Raw genomic sequence first — 7,857 nt, forward strand, 5'->3', positions numbered from 1 at the left:
TTTAAACATCAAAATATCAATGGTAATATCTAAAATATCCTTCATCTACAATATAATCAACAAAAAAACTAAACAATCAAAATATACATTTCATAGAGAGGGTTGAAGATGAATATTTTTATTTGTCAAGAGGACGACATTTCAACAATTTAGAAGTTCACATTCCATTATTATAGACGGAAGGATAATATCGTTAAAATTTTTAATTATTAAAGTAATTTTAAGTTATAAAAAATGATTATAAAATATTAAAAACATTATAAGAAAGGATTTGGGCAAATATGATATTTTGAAGGTTTATAAAGGGTGAATACGATATTAAGAAATTAAGCTGGATAAATATGATATTTTGAGGTTTAAGAGGGGCATATATGAAATTCTCCCTAAAATGTATAGTTTGTGAAAAAGAGACTTTTTATTTTTAAATCGAGAAGCGGTATAAATGATATTAAACTATATTGATCATAAACGATATAAAATCGACAAACTAGATGTACGTACACTTATTAACCATATTGATTTTAGATGATAATAAAAGACGGTGGCGATGCGATTGAGGTGTTAATTGTGATGATGGTGGTGATAGTGGCAACAATGTTGGGGAAAGTGGGAATGTCGTAGGTGGTGGTGGAAAAAGAAACATAACCATTTTTTAGGTGATGGTTACAAGGTGGTTGAACTTTGACCTAGGCATTTATGGACCACATTTTTTTATAACTCAATGTTTTTTTATATAAAAAACCGTTTAAGAAAAATCAAATCTAAAAAATTTATTCTAACCATTATAAATAGACACTTAAATCTCAACATTTCACCACACACAATACATTCTTTTATCTCTAAATTTTTTTTTCAAAAACATCATGTCTTCACCTAGTCAAAAAAAAAAAAAAAAAAAAAAAAAAAAAAAAAAAAACCCTTCAAACCCCAACAACACATCTCCATCAAGCATTTCATCATCGACTTGTTATCGACCTTTACTCGATCAACTCATCCATTCAACACCTAGTTACTATCATAGACTATAGCTCCACAATTGTATCCACTCTATCCATACTCTTCTCGATTTCAATCTCAACATATACCTTATTCCAATCCCAACCCCAAACACATTTCCAATCCAAACCTCGCCGCCTAGTCGATAAGTCAACCGATTTTTTCGATGAAGGACATTTTCAACCCATACAAGAAACCGAAGTTGACCCAAAAAGAAAAAGGTAAAGAACAGCTAACAACAAAATGCCAAGGATAGACGAATAAAGAAGAAAAGGCATTGGTGCAAAGCATTACTTGATGTATCAGAGGATCCGACGATAGAAAAACGACCAAAGTGGTGTGACATTTAAAATTGGAGTTTGGAAAAGTTTTGTGCCCGAATGAATAAGGAGTACCGCTCTACTAATCAAGTATACTCGAAATGGAGGACCACAAACAAAAATCCAATGAAGTTCAATGGTATCTACATGAATGCGATCTGCAACCCGCAAAGTGGTGCAAACGAGGTGGATGTCATAGCAAATGCTTGTCAATTTTATAAGATAAAAGTCGGTAGAGCTTTTGCGAATGAGGTGGTTTAGGAAGTTGTGAAGAACAAACCAAAATGACTTGCTCCAAAAAGCATTAATATTTTGCGTGTATGTCCAAATGACGTAGAATTTCCGAGTCAACCCATAGCCAATATTCTGATGCGCATATTGGGATTGACCTCAACAACGATGATCCATATGAAGTGTCAACTTGTCCTATGGGACGAGATAAAACAAAAAAGAAGAAGTTAAAAGGTGTTCAAAGTTCATCGAGTGAAATGAAGGCGATGAGGAACGGGATGCAAGCGTTGGACAATAAGCTTGATAAATATTTGGAACGGGGAAAGGAAAGAGAAATGAATCGTGTGGTAAAGCGTTTTTTTCCAAAATGAAGTGAAGTTGCCCGAAAAAGATCGTCGGATTATGGCAAATGAAAATACTAAGATTGTAAAACAATATAATAGTGATAAGTAGTAAGATTTATGTCTTAAATCTAGTTTTAAGTCGAGTATCAAGGCGTATTTTAAATTTTAGGTATTATGTCATGTTTTTAAGTATGAATTCATGTTTTATTTTATTAAGTCGTATTTTAAGTTTGAATTTATTGTAAACTTTTTGATATGTTTAAGTCTAAATTATCAAGTGGGCTTTTCTCTGTCTTTGATTCGAAATTGGAATCTCATTATTGACAAGTTTAAGTCTAAATTATCCAGGTGGGAGATAGATATGCTTTCCATGGGAGGTCATGCTACATTGATTATTTCGGTTTTGGGCTCGTTAGGTACTTACCACTTGTCCCTTTTTGCATGCCTATTCAAGTCAAGAAAAAATTAGAACCCTTACATCTAAATTCTTTTGGGGAGAAGAAGAAAATTCTATAAAAATCCCTTGGATTTCTTGGAATTTGGTTATTGCTTATAAAGAAAAAGGTGGAATCCAAATCGGTAGTCTTGACGCTTTAAACCATGCTTTATTGTTGAAATGGAGGTGAAATTTTGTTACGAGATTGGTTCTTTATGGGTGAAACTTATTTCAAAAAATAATAAAAATCCATTTGATGATAGTCTTATTCACGGTGGTGGTGTTTGGGCATGTATAGTTGGTTCTATTAATACCATGCATGAGAAAGGTATTATTCCTTTATCCTCCCTTAAAATACGAATTAGAGATGGGAGATCTACGAGTTTTTGATCTAATATTTGGATTGGTGATTTACTTCTAAAGTCCCGTTTTCATAGACTTTTTCAATTGGAGACTATAAAAAGATTGTTTAGTTCATGATCACGTAGTTAGTGGTCATAGTTGGGCTTGGATTCGACAGACTACAAGGGGAGTTGATGAGTCTCAACTGGATGATTTAAATCTTCTCATTGGTGATTTTCAAATTTCTAATGATAGTCATTGCTGAAAATAGAATATAGATGACATAGAAGACTTTAAAGTGTGCACGACTTGAAGATATATTGATAATGTTACGCTTCCGGAAACTAATACTCCCATTAGATGGAATCGATTTCTTCCGAAGAAAGTTAATATTTTTTTATGGCGTGGACTACTTGACAGGTTACCTACTAGATGGAATTTAAGCCTTCAAATGGTCGAAGTCCACTCCCTATTATGCCATGTTTGTCCGATGGCAGTAGAAAGATTTGATCACCTTCTTATTTTTTGAGAATTTGCTTCTAGCTTATGGACCAAAGTGTTTAAATGGTGTGATATAGTGAAACCGAATTCGTGGACGTTGATGGATATTTTTGCTTGGATTTATGACTTATCAGGTGGAGTGAAGAAACAAGATACCATGGAATCTATTATTGTTGTGTGGCTTTGGTTTATATGGAGATTTCGGAATGACTTGATATTTTGTGAAAATATTTCGAAAAGGGATATGATTTTTGATAACTTAGTTGATATTTCTTTTAATTGCTTTATTTTTAGAAACTCTAATGTTCCCGCTAGATGGGTTCATTGGTTGTTAAACCCTTTCCTTGCTTTATCTTTGTAAATTTATAGCTTCTTGCTTGTGTTTCTTTATAAAATTCATCCGTTCAAAAAAATATTGTAACCTTTTTATTAAATATTAATTATTAAGTCCCTTTTTATTTAATAGAAAGCCCAAAAAACCGACAAATTTATTCACTTTAGTCTCTTTTTGATCTATTCAGCAGGTCATGAGACCAAATCATTAATTTTTTCAAAATAATGTGACTTTTTTTTACATATTTTTCTCAAAATTTGTATATAATGTATAAACGTATTTTTATGTATTTTTGTAAAGTATTTTTGCATATTTATCTATTTCTTTACGTATTTATGTAATTTTTAAAGTTTTTATATAGGTCTTTTATGTTTTCTAATGTATTTTAAATATATAATGTATTTTTATGTATTTATATAAAATTTTAAGTATGTTTACGCACTTTTATGTATTTTGGAGCATTTTTCACATATTTTGTGTATTTTTAAGTTTTTTATATAAATTTTTTTACATAGTTTATGTATTTTAAATGTATAAACATATTTTTTTACATATTTATTTGTATTTTTTATATATTTTAATATATTGTTGTAACGTCCCAAAAATTGTAAGGTAAAATTTTCATTTTTAATTAAACCATAAACAACATTTAGCATTTTCAATCATTCAAATGTATATCAAAGTAAAAATAGTTATCAAAGTACTATCTCAAAATCATAAAGTTGCGGAAACATAGGTGGATGCGTTGCGATCAAGTCGGACCCTTCCCTTTCGTATCGGAAGTACCTGGAACCATAACCATAAAACCATAAGCACAAAGCTTAGTCAGTTCCCCAAAATACCACATACCATACATATCATTGGGCCTAGCCCTCACGTTGAGCCCAACCTACCATAATGGGCTTAGCCCTTCCAAGCCAATGGGCCCAGCCCGACATACAAATACAAGAGTCGCAGAGATAGCTAGCAGCCTACATAACATACAATAGGCCTAGCCCTTCCTAATATATGGGCCCAAGCCAACATATAAATGGACTTAGCCCGTTATACATGTTGGAGTAGTGTCTAAGTCGATAACTATATTTGGTATGTACTTGACCTAGTTGTAGCATGGTCCTTTTGGGTTGGCTACACCAGAGCAACTTGACTGAATGAATAATAGAGAAAAAGGTTATTATGGTTTATTAATATATTATATGGATAATATATTAAAGGAGAAATCATATTTGTTTAATTAATATTGGTCAAGAATTAATTAAGAATTAATTTTGTGAACAAAAGAGATTAATTAAACTTTAGGGACTGAATTGTAATTATTGGATAGTTGCAAAGTAGGTTGAGAAACCCTAGGTATAGGGTGGATGATATCCTTATGGATAGTCCATAAGATTTCGTCCAAAGTAGGGTTCCAGAATATTCTTATAGGATGCTTGGTGGCTAAGTAACCGGATAAGGACTATGATTGAAACCCTAATCTCACACCTATATAAAGGACCATTGGGCATAAGAAATCGGCTACACCTTTAACCCTAAGAGTTCTAGAGCCGATTTTATCTTTCCCTCTCTCTCTTGCCTTCTCCAGTTGCTTTGGTGTTTGTGATTCTTTACAGGCACAACATTTGGGGTGCTATGATTCTCAAAAGCTCAAGATCTTCAAGCAACAATCAAAGGTATCATCTTAACTCTTCATTAGACGTAGATTTCAATTATATTGTATGCTAGATTAGGTTTTGTAAGTCTTGGACAATTATGCATGTACAAATAGAAAAAACTAGATCCAAGCAAATAGGGTTTGCACAAACATTATAGAAATATTGTTTTCCTCATAACCCATCAGTGGTATTAGAGCCTATATCGTTTCTCTTTTGTATTTAATGCATTGGTAACTTGTTCAAGCTCAAAACTCAAAAAATCTAGCCTCTCACTACTTGACTTGTCGAGTCACCAGATGAACTCGGTGAGTCCAGGTCTGTGACTCGTCGAGTCGGCTCGTATGGTGGCTGATTTTTCGGGACTTTGAATCTTTTTGGATTGGGATAATTGCCAAAAATGTCTTTTTATTGATATAATCTAATTTTTATTATATTGGGATGATTATCCTAACCCAAATAGAAGATAATTGTCATAAATAAGATAATTACTTGTTTTATAAGATAAATTTAATTATTTGTATTTTTGATTTGAATTATCTTGGAAGGAAAATAAATTAGGTCAAATTATGTGATAAATATAAACTGTATGATCAGTTAGTTATTTTTCAAATTTTATCTAATGTTTTGAAAAGTTTGAAAACTTGCCCTCAAGTTTTGGAATTTAAATTTTTGATTAAAAGTTTAATTTTGAAACATTTAAATTATAAAACCCAGAAAGTTTTAAAAGTTAAAATTCAATCCTTATAATATAGTAATATTAAAAGATTAATTATTATATATGTATAAGAACATGGTTAGTCTTACCGTTAGTAGGCCTCATTCACAAAGCTGATCTATAAGGGTGTAGCACTTGGTTCCTGGTACGTATTTTTAAATTAAGTATTTTGCATTTTGGCCTGGGACTCGGCGAGTTGGTAGCCCAACTCATCGAGTAGAAGCGGATTGGACACGGGAGTTAAGTGGCTGACTAGGCGAGTTAGAGACCGGACTCGACGAGTCTGTGCTGTCTGGATAAAAACCCTAATATGAGGGTTTGCACCCTATATAAACACCTTAACTCAGCCTCCCATGTCCCTAAGACTCTCCTAGAGCTGCATATCGAAACCCTAGCCGATTATGTGTGTGTGTGTGTTAAGGTCATTTTGGTGCTTTTGTTGACTTGTGAAGCTTGGAAGGAAGAAGAGGAGCTTGAGTATTCGACTTGGGGCTTGTGGATCCAGAAATATCATTCCATCTTCAACTTAGTCAAGGTAAAATGCTCCTTCTTTGGTCTTCCATTTGGTTGTTCATCTTTAGATTGTAGATCTTGGGTGCATTTAGGGCTTTCAAGCCATTTTCGGATTTAAGAAGTGTTATGTGGACTCTAGCCTTCAGATCTGGGCCTTAAGAGGGGTCTCATGGCATAAAGGTGCCAACTTTAGGGCCATGAGAGCCCTATGCACATTGTAGGACAATTTATATGGATTTTTGAGCTAAAAACCCCATGCATGTGCATCAAGTTTGGAACTTTACGTATAAAATGGACATTAGGAGGCCAGATCTATGGTTTTGGTGTGTTAGACCTCATTTAAATCGACTGTATGGAATTGGTCAAGGTCAGACTCGGCGAGTTGTTCTTAGCACTCGGCGAGTTGGTGACCATTATGCACCAAACCCTTTATGTGAACGGGTAAGTGTTAGGAAGGAAGTCCCTTGTGGGTTTAGACGTGAAAAAGGGACCTGGGAGTCATGGGACTCGACGAGTGGTATGAGCAGACTCGGCGATTCCATAGCAATCTCCCAATATTTGAAGATGGACTCGACGAGTTGTTCATACAAATCGGCGTGTCATAGACTGGACAAGTCTTAAGTTGGAGATGAACTCAACGAGTTCAAGAAGGAACTCGACGAGTCGGATGAAGATGGTCCCGATGTTATGATTGAAGGAGAACCCGTTGAGTTTTTGCTAGACTCAACGAGTGGAGCCGGGGTTTTTGTGGGATTAGAGAAGCATGGACTCGATGAGTTGGTAGGCCAACTCAACGAGTCAGGTTAACTGAATGTTGACTTTGACCAATGTTGACTTTGGCTGAATGTAGGCTAACCCTGTTTAGGGTTGTATATGATATGTGTTGACTCGAAGGTTGTCGTGTAGGGATCAAGGAGTTGTTGGGAGTCGACTTGTGCACCAAGGATAGTTCAGACACTGCACGACTTTGAGGTGAGTTACCTTCCAGTAGGGGTGGGTCTAAGGCCACAATGTCGGCCCACCAAAAAGGGGTATTTAGAAGATAATGTTCTTCGTGATAATTATCTTGGTCTGGTTATGTGTTGGTTATGGGGTTTAACTGGGTTTATGTTATGTGTGTGGTAGAGATTAGTTTCCCTGACAGTGTCAGTGGTCCTTAGGACCCAAGGGTAGGTTAGTACCTGGATATGCATGACTGTATGCTTATATCTGTTGATTGTATGCTAGTAGTAGGGGGTGAAATAGTCCATAGTTACCGATTGAAAGATACCGATGTTGACTACCGGTTGAAAGATACTGATGATGGTTACCAGTTGAAAGATACCAATGAAGGTTACCGATTGAAAGATACCGATGAAGGTTACCGGTTGAAAGATACCGATGACGGTTACCGGTTGAAAGATACCGATGACGGTTACCGGTTGAAAGATGCCGACGATATTGTATGGTATGTGGTATGATGGGGGAACTCAC

The sequence above is a fragment of the Lactuca saligna genome, chromosome 3, assembly GCF_052625555.1.
Source record: "Lactuca saligna cultivar CGN05327 chromosome 3, ASM5262555v1, whole genome shotgun sequence".
NCBI classification, from domain to species: Eukaryota; Viridiplantae; Streptophyta; class Magnoliopsida; order Asterales; family Asteraceae; genus Lactuca; species Lactuca saligna.